The sequence below is a fragment of the Dipodomys merriami genome, unplaced genomic scaffold (genome assembly GCF_024711535.1).
Source record: "Dipodomys merriami isolate MVZ:Mamm:240054 unplaced genomic scaffold, mDipMer1.0.p SCAF_36, whole genome shotgun sequence".
Taxonomy (NCBI): Eukaryota; Metazoa; Chordata; class Mammalia; order Rodentia; family Heteromyidae; genus Dipodomys; species Dipodomys merriami.
In genome coordinates this window covers 11,087,505-11,109,593 of record NW_027205159.1, presented here as the reverse complement: position 1 = coordinate 11,109,593, position 22,089 = coordinate 11,087,505, and the positions used below count along the sequence as shown (strand labels likewise).

Genomic DNA, 22,089 nt, shown 5'->3' with positions numbered 1-22,089 from the left:
GGTATTATGTACAGCACTACAATCAACATGGGTATGCAGGTGTCTTTCTTGTGTATTTACATGCATTCTGGTATATGCCCAGTTGTAGTGTGGTAGGATTATAGGTGAGTATACTTTCAGTTTTTTTGAGGAACCCTCCTATTGATTCCATAGTGGTTGCACTAGTTTATATTCCTACCAGCAGCATGATGGTTCTTTCCTCATTTCCCTTCCTTGCCACTATTTATTGTTGATTTTTTATGAGTGCTAATTTGACTAGAGTGAGATGGAATATTTTTTCTTGTTTTTTGTTATTTCTTTTTTTTTAATTTTATTTTATTTTATTTGAGAACATACTGTATAGAGGGGCTACAATCACATGGGCAGGATAATGCATACATTTCTTACCAAGCATTGCAGCCTCCTCCTTTGTTTACCCTTTCCTTTCAAGGCTGGAGCCTTAGTGCCAAGCCACTTCCATCTTTTTGGCGGTTATCTGGAGATACAAATCTCATGGACTTTCCTTTCCATGCTGGCTTCAAACCTCAGATCTGCCCAAAATGATGGAATCGTAACCGTAGTTGTGATTTGAACTTCCTCCATGGCAAAAGATTCTAAAAATGTCTTCAGTTATCTATTAGCCACATGTATTTGTTCTTTTGAGAATGGTTTATCTATTGAAATCACTGGCAAAGTTTTTCTCCCATTCAGTGGATTTTCTCATGGTTTCTTGATGCAGTCCTAGTCCATTCTTGCCATTATTTTCTGGCAATTGAGAATATTTTCAGAAGATAATTCCATGTGTCTATATCTTCCAGACTTTTCCCTATCTATTCTTTTCATTTCAGAATTTCTGATGTTATATCTAGTTCTTTGATCGTTTAAGAATTGTTTTAGTCCATGGTGACATAAGGCTATAGTTTCTGTTTCTTCTATTAGTCACTTTACCCAGCACCATGTGTTGAAGAGGCTGTCTTTACTCCAGTGGATCTTGTGAGTTGCCCTGCAGCTTTCATTTATTTATGTATTTTTCTTGCTGGCACCAGAACATGAACTCAAGGTCTTCTGCTCAATTAAGTTTTTTTCTTCATCACTCTTGCTGTACCATTTAAGCCATGCTTTCAGCTGACTTTCTGCTGAGGAATATGGGAAAGAATTTGGTGGAAAAAGATGGGTAACTCATACAAGGTAATTCTTTGTGAATAGCGGGTCACATGGCAGTTAGGAATAAGATTTATGGTTATCATTCAGTTACAGGATTATGGACAATATTTTACCCCGCCAGTGAATATACTCTATGTTCCTGCCAATTCATGGACTGAATGCTTCAGAAGAATACTCGCATCCTTACACAACACAATTCCTTGATTATTGCAGACAGTGCTTTTGGGTTTTTTCTGCAAAATAACAAAAAGGACATACTGTTAAGTTTCATTTCATCATTTTAAACAAAAATAAATATAAAGCCACCTAAAGTTAAACCCTCTTGGTAAGAAGAATTTACATTTACTATTTTTAGTTGTGAGTGAACTCAAATTCTCAGGGTTCATAACCTGGTAACAAGTCACTATCTAATCTATTAATGATTTATGACTCTTGTGGCCCTTTCTTTTCCTATACTTAGCATTATTAATTGTACAAAATATATAAGGTAGCCGGGCGCTGGTGGCTCACGCCTGTAATCCTAGCTACTCAGGAGGCTGAGATCTGAGGATCGCAGTTCAAAGCCAGCCCGGGCAGGAGAGACAGTGAGACTCCTATCTCCAATAAACCACCAGAAAACCGGAAGTGGCGCTGTAGCTCAAGTAGTAGAGCGCTCGCCTTGAGCTGAAGAGCTGAGGGACAGTGCCCAGGCCAAGAGTTCAAGCCCCACGACCGACAAAAAAAAAAAAAATATATATATATATATATATATAAGGTATTTAATTTTTGCCTTGTTAAAATTGAGACAAAAATACACTTTATTCAAAGATCTCCTGGGCAAACATAAATCTGCAAGTTCTAGGTATAACCAGACTCAAGCAAGCAGCCAATTGGCTTTATGAAGACAAATTTGGATTCGTGAGATTTTTATGAGGAGTGTGGCAAATGGGACATGAGATGTAGCAAAATTGTCCCTGCAGAGTGCACAGGATTCTTCCCCCAAGTGTGGCCCCATGAAATGCTAATCTCAGAGCAATTTGGGGCTAACACACTGGAGTAATATGAGCAGGATTTCATGTGCCACCATGTCAACTGCTGCTGACTACAGGTACACTCTTGTTATTATGGCCACAGTTGTGATCTGCCTGTCCCCCAAAGTGAAGGAATACAGTGGGGAAACATTCGCTTTCCCAAAGATGTCAAAACTCTTTCTGTTTGGGACATGAACAGACATTGTCTCTAAGGTCAGGGAGAACTGTGTCCACCAAGAGAACAAATCACAAATGAGAAATGGATGGTGAAGACAGGAAGGAAAAACCAAGAGATATAATGCATGGTCCTGGATTTTCAGATATGCCCATCAAAAATCATATATACATATATATTTTATATGAATATTCCTATGTATACATGTGTGTGCATGCGTGTGTGTGTGTGTGTGTGTGTGTGTGTGTGTGTGTGTGTGTGTGTATGTGTACCAGGACTTAAAATCAGGGCCTTGGACTCACTTAGCTTTTTCACTCAAACCTGACACTCTACCACTTGAATCACAGATCCACTTCCAGATTTTGGCTGATTTATTGGAGACAAAGTGTCTCATGGACTTTCTTGCCCTGGCTGACTTCGAATTTCAATCTTCAGAAATAGCCTATGTGAAGTAGACTATGTGAAGTATTTCTATACGAGCAGCAAACACAAAGGCTTAACTGAATGGACCTAACAATGTCATAGAAATGAGTGGCTGAAAAAAGCAAGTTAGAAGCAACACACAGCCAAAGTGCCTTATTTGTTCATTCGTTCATTCATTCATTGGTACTGAGATTTGAACTTGCAGTACTGAGTTCAGAACATAGCAAGTATGAAGCCTGCCGAGCCCTACATCCAGCTCATCACGGGCTTTTGTATGGGAAAGCAACACAGTTGGATATGTTTTCTCAAAGGACTAGAGACTACACTGGAAGCTGACAGACCAGTCACCTGGAAACTGGCAAGTGCGCCAAAACATAACAAGCCTTTGAACAGAGCTCTGATTGACTGTGTGAACAAACAGCCCACTTTCCTGATCCCTACTGAGAGTGGGCTTGCCATATGTTGGTGGATGCTGCTACCATCAACATGTATAGAAATCTTGAAATTCTCCTCAACACACCACTCTATTTAAACATTTAAATATTGCCTATTTAAATATTGTCTCTCAGGGATTCACTTCTTAATTAATGGAACTTCCAATGAAAAGCAAATTGGGACTTCTCCACTTTCCCTTTTCAGCCCAGTTTGGATTTCATAGTTTTCATTCCTTTATTTCTCAGTTATCTTCTGGGTCAAATCTTTACTCACAGTCTCCAAAATTCCAATTCTTTCTTTGGCTAAATCCACTTCATGAGGAAGTGCCTTGTTGATTTTAAATAATTGTTATTGGGTTAAATTGTTAAAGGATTGTTAAATATTGTTAAAATTGTTAGATATTGTTAAATAATTATTATTGTTCCGTGGAAGTTTTCACTTTTGGGATTTTTAATTGGCTCTTTCCAGGTGCACGTGTTCTCCACTTACACTGGAATATTTTGTGTTCATCATCCTCTGCTTTTATGGGTATCATTCCATGTCCTTCAAAGTTGTCTCCTTATGGAAACTTAACACTTAATTTTGTAAGTTCTTTCTGTGTTCCTCCACCCTGACCAATTAGAGCATCAGCAGATAAAATAAAGGAGAACTCAGTGGTGGGATCACATGATACCTGACTGGATAGAGAAACAGAGGGGGGGTGAGAAATCTAGGAAGATGTCCCCCAAGGTCACAGGGTGGAAACTAACCTCCACAACTGTGGAATGGAACTCTGGGGTCCTAAATTTAGAAGGTGAGTAGGTCCCAGGGTAGAGTCTTACTGAAGAGGCACAGGGAAGTCTAGATGTCTGTTGCTTTCAATTATCCAAACTAAATACCTTGGTATAAAGCGACCAGAAGAACAAACATGAAAATACATCATCATCAGCCCATACTATGCTGTTGAGTCCCAAATGCCTTTTAGTTGTGGTTCACCCCCCTGCACAGAGTTCTGGGCCCTGGACTGAGAAAAGTAAAAGAGGCTGGCAGAGTTGCTTCAGGGGTAGAACATCTGACTAGCAAGTATGAGTTCTTCATTTCAAACCCTTATACTAGAAAAACATGGACTATATAAATTATTCCTGTTTTTATCTTGCAAGTATTTCTTTTGTCTTAACAGGAGTGCCTGTTGTGACCCACATCCTGGGTCACTACCTACCACCCCTCTCTGGCATGCTTCCAGCCTGGCACAGGGACACCTGGCCTCTATTATCTGAGGCACTCCTCCCATCAGACAGAGGGGAGGTCTGACTGCACCCACCCCACCAGGCTGGCTATTCTGGCAAGGCTGTGGCCTAGGGATTTCTGGCATCTAAGGCATGGGTGGTCTACTTCCAGCTTCAAACAAAAGAACATCAAGGCAGACTCTAGATATACCCCACTATGGAAGGCTACTGGTAGTAGAAAAGCTGTGGGCAGTCAAGCCCCATGCTGGTGGCTCACACTGGTAATCCCTGCTACCCAGGAGCCTGAGATCCGAGGATCTAAATTTAAAAGCCAGCCCAGGCAAGAAAGTCTGTGAGACTCTTCATCTCCAATTAACCACCAAAAAACAGGAAATGGAGCTGTGGCTCAAAGAACATTAGCCTTAAGCAAAAAGACTTCAAGGACAGAGTCCAGGCCCAGGGGTTCAAGTCCATGAATATTTTTTTTTAAAGCAGGCAGTCAGGGAATTGTGTGCTACACAGCTTGCATGTGGCAAGATAAGGTGATAAGCCAATCCTGAAATGAGGGTTGAGACTATGAGAGAATGGGGAAGAAAGACAATAGAATGTAGACATAAATCTTTGGCCTTACCAGAAAGAAGAAACACCAATCCAAAAGCCATCTTCATGGACCCCAATTCTCCATATTTAATTCAAGATCAAGCTCTGTAACCCCAAAGATAGCACATGATGGTTGAGCTGGACTGAACTTCTGTCTTCCCAGTCCAGGTGTGTGCCATGTGCTCTCTTGCTCTGCCATATTTCTCCTGAAATAACCTTCTCTATCACCTTTACTCTTTCAGTCTTGCCAGAGCTAGGCACTCAAGGTCAACTAGCTCTAAGTTTCTGCTAACACCTCCATACCTATGAGTTTAACCTAGTATGGACTAAATAAACTATAAAAACAAAGTTAAACCACAAATTTAAATATATATCAACTGTTTACATAAAATCCACATGGTATTAAGTAATGTAAGTGACCTAGAGAATATGCCTGGGTTCTATGCAAATATAACGTCCTATTACCTGAGACTTCAGCCTCTGCAGATTTGGTTGTCTGCAAGAACCCTGGGACCAGTTTTTCACGGACATAGCAGGACAATTTTTTTCTTTATCCCTCTAGTGTTTGGGTGCAACCAAACACCTACAAGCAAAGCAAACAAAAAATACTCCAGGCTTCTTTGTACTTATCTCATTCCTCTTTAGAGACTGGGTCATATTACCACACCCCCTAACTCTGTACACAAAGGTCTCCCTTCTTGTTTTTAATCTGAGTCTCCTCAAACATTTGATGCAATGTGTCTTAAGACAAAGCCGTTCCAGCTTTTTCTGGTTATGTGGTGCTGAGGAATCAAACCCAAGGCCTCGTGCATGCAAGACAAGTACTCTACCACTGAGCTACCTTGCCAGCCCAACATGAATCTTTGAGTAAATGAATCTGTGATGCTTTCCTCTGGTTAACATTTCTTTCATTTTATAGTTTGGGCACTGAGCCTTATGGTGAGTAAGAAAATGTTTCCATATCTCTCTGATCCACAACACTATCCAGGACTTTTCATGGGTTTGCTAGTCCTGTGGCTTGAACTCAGTGCTTTGACCCTCTTCCTGAGTTTTTGCTCAAAGCTAGTGCCCTACAACTTGAGCCACATCTCTTCTTTCTGCTTTTTTGATGCTTAGAGATAAGAGTCTCCAGGACTTTTCTGCCAAGGCTGGCTTTGAGCCATGATCATCATATCTCAGCCTCTTGAATTGTCCAACATCCAATATATCAGCCCTTATTCATGTAAGTTCCTCTAGAATCCTTCAGTCAGTTCAAGACCTAGACCTGATTCTGGGCCAAGAGCACTCAGACAAGAAGTAAAGCCCACCATAGTAGGCCATAGAATGCCCCACACAAATCCATCTCTGGGCTGTAAGAGTGACAAAGGTTGGTGCCCTTTGAAACACAACAGAAGGAGTGAGGATCTCCATTTATGCCCTTAAAACCAATCATCTATGCCTATCATAATGAAACACAAAATTTCAGTGATTTTCAAGGAATCCTCATATGAATGCTGCCACTGTTTTTTCTGATAAATGTCAAATGTATGATGAAAAGGATTTTACTTCAGATAAACAGCTGCAGTGTTGAAGCAGGGATCTCATGATCTTTTTTCTTCACATGTGAAGCCTTAACTGTCTACAGAAAAAAAAAACCAAGAGTTTCTACAAAGCAATGCTTTAATGCTTCCCTAATATATTGTTTTTGTTTCCAGAATAATTAGCTTTAGTGATCATAAGGAGAAAAACAAAATCAAATCAAACCAAATTCCTTCTTGTCATTTCTCTTATCTCAAGATTTGGCCAAGTTTTGTTGGAGGAAGAAAAGTAAGCCAGGGCTCTTTTGTGCTAACATCCTGTTCTTCAGGTGCCAGACAGCTCAGCATATTTCTTTCATATTTTCTTTCACACTGATCGAAAAAAGGAACACAAGAAGTGAATCCCATTCAGTTCTTGAAGGTGGCATATTAAAGGTGGTCAGATGAAGCTAAAACATTTTATCAAAGGACTGGATGCTTTTGTAAACATTGAGTGATGGCAGCTGGAACTTGTTAAGGATTGTCTCCTGGTGGTAACCAAATATCTTGATATTTGAAAGCTGTGAATGGCAACTATCACTAGAAGGTAACAAATGCTGGGTAGGCTTTCACCAAAGAGAAAGCTCTTAGGCCTCACAGGGTTATCTCCAATTCTAGAATTGAATTGGGAAATGATTACAGGTTTTCCTATATGCTCCCATCACTTTGGCTCACTTTTGGCTGAATAATTTCTCATAGGAGGTCATGTTGTATTGCAAGTGCTATGACAGGGACCTAGGAAACTTCACAGAGTGGAGAGTCTTTCAAAGGACACTGAAAATAAAAGGAATTGCTTAAGTGAGCACTAACTAATTTCCAAATGTCCTGCAGGGCTCCAGTTAAAGTGTGGCAGGGACCTGAGCAAAGCATTGGGGCTTGCCAGAAATGACCAGCATCCTGATGAGTATTAGCCATCACCAAAGCCTTCAGGGAAGGGAAAGCCTAGCCAGCCACCTGCTCCACAGGAAGCCCTCCTCAGTCAGAGGGGAAGAGAAGCTCACTTTCAACATGGAACTGTCAGAGTGCCACAAACTTCTCATCTCAGTCATCTCTTCTGATGGCCAAAACTTTTATCTCAGCAATCATAAAAATTCAAACACAAGGTGAAAATGCAGGTGGGAAATGTGCCTTTTGAGGTGAAGTAGAGAGCTCAAGCACACACCAAGGCCACCCACATGCTCTCAAAATCCCTGTCCTCAGGGGTAGCCTCTTTTCTCAGTTACTGGGGAAGTCATTTTTGCCCTCCCCTGAGATAATCAAGTGCCACCAGAAGCACAATTCTCCCTCCTCCAGTGTCACCACCAATAATGTGCAAGTATCACAAGTATAAAACAATGAAGGGATAATATCTATTGTATAATCTACTAAAGATCACAATCTCTAAAGTGATAAAACATCTGGTAGATGCATCACCAACTAAGATGCTCCTGCATTAACCATGTAGAGGAACCTCTCTATCAAGGAGACTGCCAAGGTTGAGACAAAGACCCTAAAGAAGTTGTTTCTAAATTCTCAGTAGAAGAATGACTACTGGGCTGTTGGATGAGAACATGAGAAGCACTTTCTAAATGTGAAAACTACTAGTAGTGCCACTACTTTACATTAGCCCTTAACATTTAACTACATCTGATTGATTTAAAATAACTATATTGAGGTATCATAAAATGGTATCTCCCCAGTATGGTACCCTGGTACCAATGCCACCATAATGCAAGATCTTCCTAACCTTCTCCTGCCCTTCCTTTGTTGTTCACCTATCCCCAAGCCAAATCACAGGAAATAGAATTCTTCATCCCTGAGACTAATTATAGAAACTAGAATTCCTTTTCTCCATAAGTAGCTACAAAAACCTAGTCTTGCCTTTCTGTGCTGGAGCTAGCCAAGAAGAAACCTCTCACCCATGTTGTCAGATTAGAAACTTCTCATCCTATACATCAACTTTTCTTGCCCTCTGTGTGGGAGGAAGGAGGGCCACATGGAAAGGCCAAGAAGAATCTGGACAGACAGGCATTGCTGAGCTTCCCTATCCAGCTATTATCATTAAGTCAAGCCCTTCAATTCCAGACACATTTCTTCCATTCCTCATCATAACTCAGCATATACTCTGTGTCTTCTGATGGCTCTGTTGTCAGGCAAACTTTGACAATAAATTCATATTCTCCTCTGGTCACTGTGTCTTTTGTTATGGGATTTTTAGGAAGAGGAAGAGCCACACAGTTTTCCAATACTTTACAGAAAACTTTCTTCTCTTTGCATCTAACTGTACAAAGGGGTTTCATTGTGGTATTTCCATATATACATAGAATTTGCTTTGGTCAAACTCCCTCGCTCTGTTACTCTCTTCAAAAATCTATGATGTTTCATCTCATGTAGAGTGTCTGTGCAGTAGTTATTGCTCCAGAATTTCATTTTACCTATAGGGCACTGAGGCATAGCAGCCTGGCTGAAACTGAGATTCATTGGTGGCCATATTTTTATGTTTCTCCTGGAATTGAGGCAGTAAGATTATCTCCAACCCTCACACCAAAGGACCTGTATCATAACAGAGGATGCCAAGGTACAGAGATGACTTAAAGTATTCAGGAGAATGTCACGGGTTATATGTAAATATAGGACTTTTTATAGGAGAGACATGATCAGACACCAATTTTGTCATGGGTCCTGGAACCAATCCCTATAGACATGAAGGATGGTTGTATAGGAGACAAAATTTTACAGTGTTTCTGAATAAAACAGAAAAACCTAAAATGTACTGGAAAACACTGCAGAACACCAGAAAATGACATAAAATATACATATAATGTAAAGTGTCAGAAAGGTTTGGCAGCAAATACAACACCTGGAGAAGGACATCTGCCCATAAGGAACCCCTTCCATGCTAAGAAGAAACTTAGTATTGGGGTAAGGATAATGATCTGCTTAACAAACGGCACTGGGCCTCTGTAGAAGAAAAGTAAAGTTTGATGGTTACTTCAAAATGTAGCTTAAATCAAATAATTCTGAGAGTAAATATTTGTGTGTTCAAAAGAAAGAGAACCCTTAATAAATCTAAAGATATAGGAAAATCATAATTACCACAGAGCAAGAAATATTTCTTAAGCAAACAAGAAAGAGACCAAAAATACAAAGAAAGAGACTAACTAATCCATCTATTACTAGGAACTTATGTTTATGAAAAGGATAAGAAAGCTAGTCACCAATGGCTCACACCCATAATCCTAACTACTCAGGAGGCTGAAATCTGCAGATACTGGTTCAAAGCCAGCTCAGGCAGGAAAGTTCATGTGACTCTTAGCTTCAATAAACTACTCAAAAAAGCCAGAGTGGGGCTGTGGCTCAAGTGGTAGCATACTCACGTTGAGCAAAAGAAGCTTTTACTCTGCCTAGGCAGAGTAAAAGATGCAGGACCAGCCCCCAGACCCCCAAAAAAGAATAAGAAAAAATATATAAAGATGAAACATGTGCAAGAAAACCATTTTATGTATTAAGAGAAAACATATTTGGTTTTGTTCTGATCCTGGGGCTTGGACTCAATGTCTGGGCACTGTCCCTGAGCCTTTTTTGCTCAATGCTAGGGCTCTACCATTTGAGCCATAGTTCTACTTCCAGCTTTTTCTGAGTAATTTATTGGAGATAAGAATGTCATAGACTATTTCTGCCCTGGCTGGCTTCAAACCACTATCCTCAGATCTCAGCATGAGGAGCTAGGATTATTAGTGTCAGCCACCCAGCAAGAAAATATATTTTTAATATTTATAAGATTAATTACAAGTCTTTCCATTTCCTAACAAATTAGGCAATGTCATTCTTTCTGATGGAGGCATAGAAATTATATTAAGTGAAGTAAGCTGGGCCTAAAGAAACATATGTCCTATGGTTTCCCTTATTTGCAATAACTAGTATATGTCTGAGACAAGCAGAAAAGGTCAGATAAGTTGATGTTAAGTGAAATGTACCCCAAGATAAGTATTCAAAAGCTTTTCTTTCTTATGATTTTTCTAACATATTTATAAGATGATTTCTTTATTGCTTTGTATGTCCCTCTCCCATGGTATAAACCCTGCTTTCATTGTACTTGAGGTTGGTATAATTTGTGCAGTGGAAGGGAAAAAACAAATCACTTAAATAGGGATACAGGTGGACCCATTGCAGCAATGAGATGTACAAGTCATTATGTTGAAAAAGCAGTACTTGATAAGAAATGTACTCATTACCTTGCCCATGTAATTGTAACCCCTCTGTATGTTATTTTCACAATTAAATTAAAAGAAAGAAACAAAATGAAGAATTACCCCCCCAATAAAGAAAGAAAATACTCCAGAAAAGAGACTAGAAAAGAGAGAAAGAAAGACAATGAAATAGAAGAAGTGGTTAATTTGGAATATGATTTCTCTTGTTAGTAAGGATTTTGAACAAATAAACTATGGGGAATGATTATTTTTGAAGAAATTTTCTAACAATAGAAATGTGGAGGATGGAAAATGAGTAATTTCAGAGCAAGAGAGTTAAAAATAAGATCCTAAAGCCTTCCTGCTAAATGTTGTTTGATAACATATTTCAAGCTTGGGATATAGATAGATAGATATACACATATATATCTGCATTTAGAGTGATATATATGTATAGTCACACATATACATAGGTAAACATATAAATGTACCTAAGGTTAAATGAATAAATTATATATATATGTATATGTATATATATATATATGGACAAGACAAATGGCCACTGGCTTCAGTTGGATTGGTGCAGAAGTGATCAGCAGTTCCCTAAACAATTATCCAATCTGAGAAATGAAAACTCACCTCAGGTGATGAAAGAAGTTGATGAACTCTCTCCCATCTATCCAACCTGCTTCCTACTAACAAGAAGGAAGAAGCTAAGATCAGAACACACCCTAACAACAGGGAGGGTTAGGAGATCAGTGTTGAAGGTCCACACCTGTGGGACAGTCTACAGGAGGCCAACTCACCGGGTTCCAAAGCTCAAGTTTAACCTGGTCTTCCCAGTGGGACCCTGTCACTGAAACCAGCAAGCAAATAAATAGTTCCCACCAAGCCAGAAGTCTCACAACCCTACAAAGAACCAAGAAAGAGGAAGGAAAGGCTGGGAAAAGACATTCAATTGTACACACCCACCCACCCCCCCCCCCCCACACACACACATACACGCAATATATGTATATTTGTATAGGTATCTGCATACATGTTTGTACATATATGTATATGTATGTATGCATATATATATATATATAAACACAAGGGAAAATATACTTATATATACATGTATCTCTAGAAGATCAATACCCACTGGCTTCAGTTAGATTATTTCAAGTGTGAGCAGCAATTCCCTAATTATCCAACCTGGGTACTGCCAATACACATCATGTGATAGAGGAGATCAAGGCACTCTTTCCCATCTACCCGACCTGCTTCCTACCATAACAGAAGTAACAAGCTCAGATCAAAACTGCACCCTAACCACAGGGGGTAGGAGCTCAGTGTTGATGGTCCAAACCTGTGCTCATCCTACAGGCAGCAGAATCACCAGGTCCCAAAGCACCAGTCCAACTTGGTCTTCCCAGTGTGACCTTGTCTCTGAAACAAAGCAAGCAAACAAAACAGTTCCTTAGCAAGCCAGCAGCCCACAACCTCAAAAGGAACAACAAAAGAGGAAGAAAAGACTGGGAAAAGACACTGGCCAGTACAGATTTGCATATATATGTAAATATATGTATAAACTATAAATAATTATATATAACTATATATGTTTGTGTATATATATGTCTGTATATATGTTTGCACATATACATAGTTTAAAATACACACATACACACATATATACATATTTATTCATTCATTATTATATTTATTAAACTTGACCAGGCAAATGTCCACTGCCTTTAGTTGGATTGGTGCAGGCCGGATCAGCGATTCCCTCAGCAAGTGTTCAATCCTGGAAGTGCCAATGCACACCAGGTGATGAAGGACATTGAGGTCAAATTGGCTACAATAGCCCTGGAGTTTGTGGAGCAACTACAAAAGTATGTCTAGGATTATGGGTTATCTTTAAAGGTGGAAAATACAGGGCCAGATAGAGAGGATCCTGTAAACAGGATGGAGACAAAGCGAGTGTTAGTGGAAGTTGCCAGTTGCACCATCCCCTGGTCCCCCAGATCAGAGGAGTAGTGGGGGATCTCTTGATACAGGAGTTCCGGACAAGAAGGGCAGAGCCCACACTTGGCCTTGGGAGTTGTAGGGAGGGGACTTGTGGAAGGTCAGGCAAGGTGCATCTTGGGAGACCCCCTGCTAGGATGTAAGGGTGTGACAGGCTTGAGACAGGGAGGGGCTTACAGCAGGAACTGTGGGAAGAGGTGGGGCAGTAAGAGTTTATATAAGGCAGACAGCTGGTGGGCAGGGTCATTCTGGACTCGGCTGCAGAGACGACCAGGAGGAAGCCTACGTGCCTCGCAGCGATCGACCGGAAGAAGAGTGCTCAGAGCACGGTGAGTGACCCACGGCATTCAGGAAGCCAGGTGAGTGTCCTGGGCATCTCTGTACACATAGACAGGGTTGGCAGAAGGATGGAGGCAGCCCAGTGGGAGTACAGAGCGGTGAGGCAGATTCAGGAGCGCCTGGCCTCCAGCACAGATGCCGACGAGCTATACAAATCCTTGAGGCTGCTCTCAGTCATGCCCATCACGGCAGAAATCCTTGCCACCACGGGTGTCAGAGAGACAGTGAAGGGATTTAGGAAGTACCAGCAGGTGGGCATTTTGGCCAAGGAGCTGGCCAAGCGCTGGAAGACGTTTCCTGTGCTGAGGCGCAAATCAGAGGCTCTGAGCCAGGTTCCTGAGCAGGATGGCAGTCAAGAGCCCAGGAAGGATGATCTGGGAGAGGGGGAGTGGAGGGAGACAAGGGAGCAGGAGCCGGAGGACATGTTGAAGTCCTCAAATGTGGATGCGTTCTCTCAGAGAAGGGCGAGTGACCCGCAGGATCCAGGAACACAGGTGAGTGGGTCCAGCATCTCTGTAGACATGGTCGGGGGTGGCATGGGGATGCAGAATGCCGAGTCTGTGTGCGGAGTTGTGCGGCAGCTCCAGGCGCGCCTAGCCTCCAGCACAGACACTGAGGAGCTTCTTAATTCCTTGAGGCTGCTCTCAGTCATTCCCATCACGGCAGAAATCCTTGCCACCACCGGTGTCAGAAGGGTAGTGAAGAGTTTTAGGAAGCACCCACAGGTGGCCAATTTGGCCAAGGAACTGTACAAACACTGGAAGACCTTGGCTGTTCTGAGCCACAAATCAGAGGCTCTGGGCCAGGTTCCTGACCAGGATGGAGGTCTAGAGCCCAGGAAGTATGATCTTAGGCAGGGGGAGAGGCAGAGGGAGGTGGAGGATGGTGAGAGGGAGCAGGAGGACCTGTTGAAGGCGTCAAATGTGGATCTGTCCTCTCAGAGCAGGGCAAGTGAACCCCTGGATGGAGGAGTCCAGGTGTGTGGTTCCCGCGTCTCTGTAGACGTGGCCAGGGGTGGCATGGGGACGCAGACCGCCGAGTGGGTGTGGGGAGCCGTGCGAATGCTCCAAGAGCACCTGGCCTCCAGCACACATTCGGAGGAGCTCCGCAAATCCTTGAGTCTGCTCTCCGTCTTGCCCATCACGGCAGAAATCCTTGGCGCCACGGGTGTCAGAGAGATGGTGAAGGGTTTTAGGAATCACCCGCTGGTGGGCAGTATGGCAAAGGAGCTGGACACACGCTGGGAGACCTTGGCTCTCCTGGGCTGCAACCCAGCGCTTCTTTCGGCGATTCTACAGCAGGTCTCTGAACAGGATGGCGCTCAAGAGCCCAGGAAGGAGACTCTTGGGCTGCCAGAGTCAGGGTGGGTGCGAGATGGCAAGTTGAAAGAGTCAAGTGTGGTTTGGGGAAAAGAAACAGCAGCTAGGAGGGAGGGCCCCAACTCTGGGCCAGAGCCCTCACGGCCCGTGGAGCTGTGTGAGTTCCAGGGACCTGGCAAGCAGTCTGCCAGCCCTTGTCCCAGGAGCAGGCAGGAGAAGCGTCCCCGAGTGGACCCAGAGTCCTCTGGGGACAGCAGCAGGTCTCATCGTTGGGCTGTGGACAGCCCTGGAGTCTCGCGGGACCCTGGGCCCACTGGTATCCGGGACATGCCTGGCAACGCACGCCTTCCGGTCCAGCAGTCTCAGGATCCACCAGGGCTCCCACAAGAAGGTCTCCCTTGGGAACCCCAGGGACAGGCTGGGGCCAGACCAAAAGATGGGTGCCGATCCTCTGAAGAGGGGAAGAGAGGTTCAGGCCCCCTGCCCTCTAAGGTCAAGCAGACCTCTGGCAAGCCAGAGACGCAGACAGTGAAGCTCCGTGGGCACAATCACCAGAGCAAATCCCAGCAACAGCATGAATTCCGGGCACCTCCACAATCTTTCGAGGATGCCCTCAACCAGACCCAGCTGCTGCCAAGGAGACAGAGGACCAAGGGCAGGATTCGTGCTGCTGCCTTGGCTCAAGGAGGCCTGAAAAGGAATGGCTCCAGCGGCCCCAGAAGACCCTTGGATTCCGTGCACAGCTCAGTCCCAAGGGCAAGCAAGGTCCAGGAAAACCAGGCAGGACAGCTGGCGCCAACCTCAGCCGCCAATCCAGCCAATCCCGTCAATTCCACAGAAGCAGTCAGGGTGCCAATGGTGCAGCTCAGCACTGAAACCTCTCATTTCCCTGGGCTTCAGGCCTTTTCGGGTCGGCTGCCTGACCTGAAAAGGAAGTCCTCCTTCTCTTCATCTAGGCCGGGAGCCTCTGTGCCTTGGGAAGTGGGAAAAGGGGAATGGGAAGGGAAAGGAGGAGGTGTTGAGGAAGGGGTGAAGGGAGATGAAAGGGAAGGGGGAAGGGGAGCAGAAGGCAAAGGGGGACAGAGAGAGGGAGAGGAAGCGATGGCCTTGCCTTTTGTCAGAAAGTCCCTGAAGATGCCACTGTACTCTGGACCAAAGCGCGACTCCCTGGCTCCCTGGTGCCCCCAGGATGTCCGGGGGCTCCAGCAACAGAGCACTCCAGCCACTCCCAGGCCGCCCTGCATTCTCCTAGCACCCATTTCCCAGACTTCTACCCTTTCTCCGCACCAGCCTCAAGGGAACACTCACCTGAGGACAGTGGGGCACAGTGGCACAGACAGGCTGTGGCAAATCCGCTGTTGCAAAGCATTCAAGGATGAAAAACCAGCAGAGGGCGAGTCCTGGCGAGAGCTGTACCTGCGGCTTCGCCAAGACGAAGAGCAGCGTGTGCAAGCAGCGAGCGCCTGCCCAAGCCAAGAAAAGCCAAGGCCAATGGGCGCAAAGCTCTTTAATCAACCTCCAGAAAAGCCTCCTGGCCCTGGAAAAAGCTCCCGGGCCAGGACTGTGTTGGAAGGAAGCTCAAGGGACGTTCTCACTGCTTCTGAGGGACTGGAAAAATAAGGAGAGTCAGCAGAGTCCTAAGAACAGAGTCTTCAATCTACTGGAGTCTGTTCTTATCTGAACATCAAGGAACACTTCATAAATGCATGAATGCAAAAGCTATATGTCTATTGTTTATAAGTAGTAAATTAGGTATTAATTAATTAATTGGTAAACTAATATTTAATTGTATAACTTATCATTTTAAATTCTGAAATTGAAAAAATCTAAGTATAATGGACGGTCACTGGGCTGTCCTTCCCTCACTCTTAGCCCCGGCATGATGAAGCTTAGGACACAGTCTGTGCCCTTGAGCACAAGCAGTGACCTGCTCACTGCAGAGGACTCTGATGACCTGCTGGGGACAGCACTGATCCTGCAGCCTTGTCTCATCTCCCACAACTGGACATGCTGTGTGCACATGTTCCCTTAAGGGCTGGAAGTCACAATATAGCTTAGGTTAATACTGAGCTGGTAAATCCCACCACCACAGCCAATGATGAGAATTTTTTGAAAAGCACTAGTTTTTAAATATTAACTATACAATTTGTAGTGTTCAAATCGAGTGGACAAATGATAGAGAAGAAAATGGAATCAGAATGTGTATTTATCAAATGATATGATGCATTATCATCCCATCAGCCAAAGGAGCCATATGGCTGCCTGGGCAAATCCATGGCTTTTGCTGCAATATCCTAAAGGGTATCAGAAATGCTTGGCTCAGAGAGCAGAACAGTGCCTTAGTATCCTGACTTCTCTAGCTCCTTGCTCTCACATTCACTCAGAAAAGCTGTTGTGCAACTCCTAAAAAAGGCTACACGTGACAGTTCTGCTACACCAGGCAGGGTGGTTTTTGTTCAGGGCTGTATCAGTGTGTATCAGGCTGTATCAGGAGAAACATGTGTACGTTGAAAGCGGTAATAAACACCAACATCCTCAGCCTCCACCCTGCTGATTTTCAATGTGAAATCTGTGCCTGACCCACTGCCACTGAATCTGTCTGGGACCCCAGAATATTGGTTGGAAACCAAATAGATTAGGGCTTGTGGAGACTGGCCTGGCTTCTTTAGGAACCAGAACAAATAGGTGTTTCCATCACTATATAAGAGACTCTGACTCGACCTACAGGAGATGGAGACTGGCTCTCCCAGGGTGACAGGCAGAGAAAGTGGAGTCTGAGTCAATATAGCATCTCCACTGGATCCTAAAATAATTAGAAAAGTGGACAGGGTTAGTTACCAGCATCATGACACATTTTGACAATTATCTTATTGCAGGCTATATTTTCTTTAAATTTTTGTTTCATCCAACAAAATGTTCATTAAATACATGATGAACACACACACACACACACACACACACACACACACACACACACACACACACACATACACAGCAGAATTTGTAAAAACTTCATGGGGCTTTGCTCTTTCTGGAATCTTCCTCACTCTCAAAGATACATATTTCCATTCAAGAGGGCAAATATGCAGGAGTGGATATAAGACACATGGGGAGCAGAGCTCAGCCCCTCGCCATCTCTTTCCTCAGCTCTAATGTGTTTTTACCTGATACCCAGAGCCTAAGCATCCCCAGGAGCTGAAAAGGGCACCTCATTTTGAGAGTAAGCAATGCTGGTCAGTCCAAGCAAGCTTAGAGCTGAGCTTTTATGTTGTACTTGCAAGGGAGCTCCTCCCTAAGGAGCAATATACAAATGTCCTGGTGGTACAATGGTGAGAGACAAACTGTCAGGTGAGATGGAAACAGACACTGGGAGGGTGGAGCCTGTCCTGTGAGCAAATGACATTACCTGGGACCAAGTAAAGCAAGAGAAATCTAATGTGTGTTCTGTAGAAAGGGAATGCCTTCATGATTCCTCCTGCTCTTGTCTGCTGCCTAATTCTTCAACCCTTTCTGGTATGTTTTACAGTTTTCTTGATAAGGATGCATTTCCATAAATATTGAGTCATTCTTATTTATTTTCTAGGTATTTGTTTACAAATTTAGGTCTGGCCATTTTATTTTGCTTAGTATAAACTACATGTAATGTATAGAGCAAAAATAAGAAATGTACAATGTTTAGCACAGATCTACAATTCTGACAAACCATGGAATTCAGTATCAAGTTTCGCAAAGGCCCCTCCTCCAATCCATAACAGACAGTCCCAACATGTGGCATTATAGTTTGTTTGTTTCTTAGACTTGACCATCACATAAGTGGAAGAGAGAACTTTTATGTGGTTTTAGCTTCTTGTTTCTGAAATCCTTTTGAGGTCTTTTCCCTTCATAGGTTCTGCGCCCTTCCTATCACTTCCTTTGGTTCTGAAAGGCTTCTTGTTCTGCCAGAGTATGTCTACACATACCAATTTCTCTTCATTTGCCGTTAGAAAAACAATGTTATTATTTTGCTTTCAATTTTAAGGTATGGGGTCATGAATATAGTATTCTTGGTTGGCTTTTCCTTTCTATTGATTGTCACATAAGCCATTCTACTATATTCTAACCTCAATTGTTAATGATAAAATTAATCCAGGATGTTATTGAATTTTCCTGTGCAAAGAGGCATAATTTTTTTTCAAGATTCTCTTCTCTTGTATAACAGCTTTTTATCTGTGGTTACCTGATTGTGATTCAGTAGAACTCTTTAATGCAAAAATAAATCTCTTTTTAACAGTTAATTTTCAAATATTTTTAGCTTATTTTTATCTTTTCCTTTATAGGTTTTTATATACAATCTTGCCATAGTAATCACTAAATTAACCTATAATTCTCTGAGGAATTGTCTGTTCATTTTTCATTGATTTTTTTACTGAAAAATTGTATTGTCATATATTCATTGATTCTTCTCCCTTAATCAAGTCATAACATATCTATTTAGTGCATTGTTCAATTGGGTTCTAGAATTTCCAAAACTGATTTGTACATCAATGTCAATTTTTGCCTTACTTCTCCTCTACCTGTCCTTTCCCACCTCTGTATTTTTTCTAGGCAGTTTGTATTACTGGACAAATTTGTATGTCTAAAAATTCAAACTTGCATTTGTTTCCCCTTTCTCTCTCACATGCCCATGAAGGGGAAAACAAGTTTAACATACTTTCAACCCAAACAGACAGTCACCTCTCATCTCTCCAACCCAGGAAGTTATTAAATCTCTGTCACACAAACACAGAACTAAAGAGATGAGACAACAGTAAACCAAAAGATAAGAACCAATTGTGCTACCATTTAGTCTTGGGATGGACATCTTTCATGTAGCCTGGATCAGACCCCTTGAGCAGCGTCTTAAAACTGGGACCTTTTCTCTGATTAGTAGGATAGTAGAGATTTGATTTAAAATCTTCACTATTCTTCTAATTTGACATGTGACAAATAATAAGCTTTATTTTCTTTTTCCTCTACACACTGCTGTCATTTTTTTTGTGAATTAGCTTTGTGAATTCAGGGGACCAAACTTTGGAAACACAACAACATAGAATATCTTTTGAGAGAAAGAAATAATTTAACAAAAGGATGAGTGATAGTGTAAACCACCAAAATCATTTTGATACATAAACAAACATTCCAAATACATGAGCGATCCTTGGGAAAATGTGTCCATTCTTGTGGTCAAGTGGGAAGAAGAAACCTCAAAACTTCCTTTCTCCTTGTTACAGCACTGGAGGGACACAATAAAAATTAGAGGGATATAATTCTTCAATCATCTTCTATGGATGTCATTCTTTTCTAGACATAAAATTCCTGAATGTTTTTATTCTGAATAATCTAGGACTATGGCTAAATGAGTTAGTGAGGTGTAGTCTTCAGTTAGATGTTAGTGACTCTGAACTGGAACTCCACCACGATTTCTGTCATTTGAAGGCCTGGAAATCCTCCGTACCAATGCTCCCTATGTTGCACTGGAGAGACTTCAATGTCACTGGACTTAGGCTCCAGAGATTCAGTTAGTCTTTATTGTGCTAGACTTTCTGTTTACTCTTTGTTTATGAGGCATGATAAAAACAATCATCCTAAATTTTGAAAGCTGGAAGAAGGAGAAGGGAGAGATAAGGGAAGTTAATCACTTAAAAATTAAAGGCCCAAAGAATGAAAGTTTGACAAAAGGTTTCTGAAAGTTAATTGAAATACTAAAACCTGAGTAGCCACCCACACATGAATTAGAAATCTTTAGTAACAATGAATTTATAGTCTGCTAACCCCATTCAATCCCTAAACACCAAATACATTGTTTACAAACAGCCACACTTGACCTCCGTATGTACAATCTAACTTGTCTCATTTCTAGCTAATATAGAATTATTGCAAGAACTTTTCGTGAAGGCTGACAAAAATGCTCTTGGTGTTTAGATCCAGAGGAAAATTGTCCTACTTGTATTCAGTATTGTCATTGATGGATATAGGAACTTATCCTAGGACATGATGTTTTTCTTTTGTTATGTGACATGACTCAATAAACCATTTGATTTCACAGAGACTAAGTTCCAAAAGCTTTAAAGCTTTAACAGGCAGTATCTCTTTTTCTGGCTAATGTCTTCCCTGGTCATTGTTGGTACGTATTGGGTAGAAAGAAATTATGGTCAAAGAGGAAAGCCTGTCTTCAAATTCTCAGTTCCAGTTGGATGTCATCTTCTAAAATTGTTAATTTACTGGCATCTGGGAAACACCTGTTTGATGGTCATAGAGGAATGAGATGCCCTGCTATCTTCCCTAAACCACTGATTTCCTAAATCATGTACTTTCATGATCTTATTTGAATAAAAAGAAAACCCTTTCTTTTGTCATGAGATGAGCACAATATATGAAGATGACAATAGTGCTTGACATACTATGTTGCTTCCTGGTTCCAAAAAAAGGAAAGAATATAAAATGTTTTAGGAATTCTTCAGTATTATTATGATGTATTAGTTAATGTCTCAGCCCTTCTTCCTCAATCACATTTCTGGTCACAGAGATCTGGGGTCTTGTAGAGGAAAACTGTATGATTGGTGCTTCTTTAATTTATAATTTTAATTCATTACTTGAGAAATAAAAGTCCAACCTTCAATATATCAAATTATGTTCACCTGGATATTCAAGAATTATATTTGTATATTATTTTTAATAAATTGCCTACTGATCTGACTGTAAGGCTAGCTAATAATTGAGGAGAGTGTATTCTTATTCACAAATATTCTGACTTTCACATTTTCCTTTTCCTCTTAAAGAATCATAATTTCACCTTCCTTTATTTCTCATCATCTATCCCTTTTGTATATGTGTAAGTTTGATATTCCACCCCCAGTGAGAATTAACAAAATGAAGGAAGTCATGCTCAAAGAAAAATCACATCTTTAATCCTTCTGTCACATTGCTGGGTATCATAGATACTGGATATCACACTCACTTGCTGTATGCTTGTAGTTTTGTGTTTTTTTCCTGCTAATATTAGTATACCAAATCGTTTTTCTTCTACTTTATATAAAATATATTCCAAATAATTCTTTAATTTATTAACAATAAATACTTGTATCATTCCATAGCCATTCACAGAAAGCATCCTTCTTTTACAGTGGAAAAAATCCATTGTGTGTGTGTCTACATATGTCTGTGTGTATGATCAGAGAGAAAGAGAGAACAAGAGAGAAATAATTGTTCAGTCACATTTTATGTACATGCATTTTGTTTGTTGCCAATATTTTTCTTAGGGTCGAGAAGTTTGTCTTCAAGGACATTTCTTGCAATATACGGGAAGTATGTTAAATGATAAAACCATGCTGCTTTCTAGATGTTGTCGTATTTTTTTAATCATTTTTATAATTCTCTCTTCAGATGTTCTCTCTATTAGTATTTCCATTCTGTGCATTAACTTTTGAAAAAGTTGCTGCCTCTTAAGATGTAAACCAAGAGAGTCTGGAGGAAGATGGCAGAGGAGAACATGGGGGCTAAATGAGCTCTTAGGTAGAAACCAGTTTTACTGTTCCAGTGCCAAATCTAAGGCTAGAGTCACACCAAGTATGCCATCATAGTACAAAAAGTTTGGCCAGAGAGGAAAACTTCAGGCAGCTTGGTTCCACAGATAGATTCGAACACTCAAAGGTCTGTGGCGGTGGCAGCAGCAGCAGCTACCGTGGCC

General features: G+C 41.7%; 1 long non-coding RNA gene across 1 annotated transcript; it reads right to left on the bottom strand.

The window, feature by feature from the left end:
- Positions 1-340: 340 nt before the first annotated feature.
- On the bottom strand, positions 341-11,602 carry LOC138804190 (uncharacterized). The gene is made up of 3 exons (XR_011365201.1): positions 11,523-11,602; positions 11,356-11,411; positions 341-1,376 (listed from the first exon to the last, which is right to left on the bottom strand). It is a non-coding gene; the product is annotated as an uncharacterized lncRNA (long non-coding RNA).
- Positions 11,603-22,089: the final 10,487 nt, after the last annotated feature.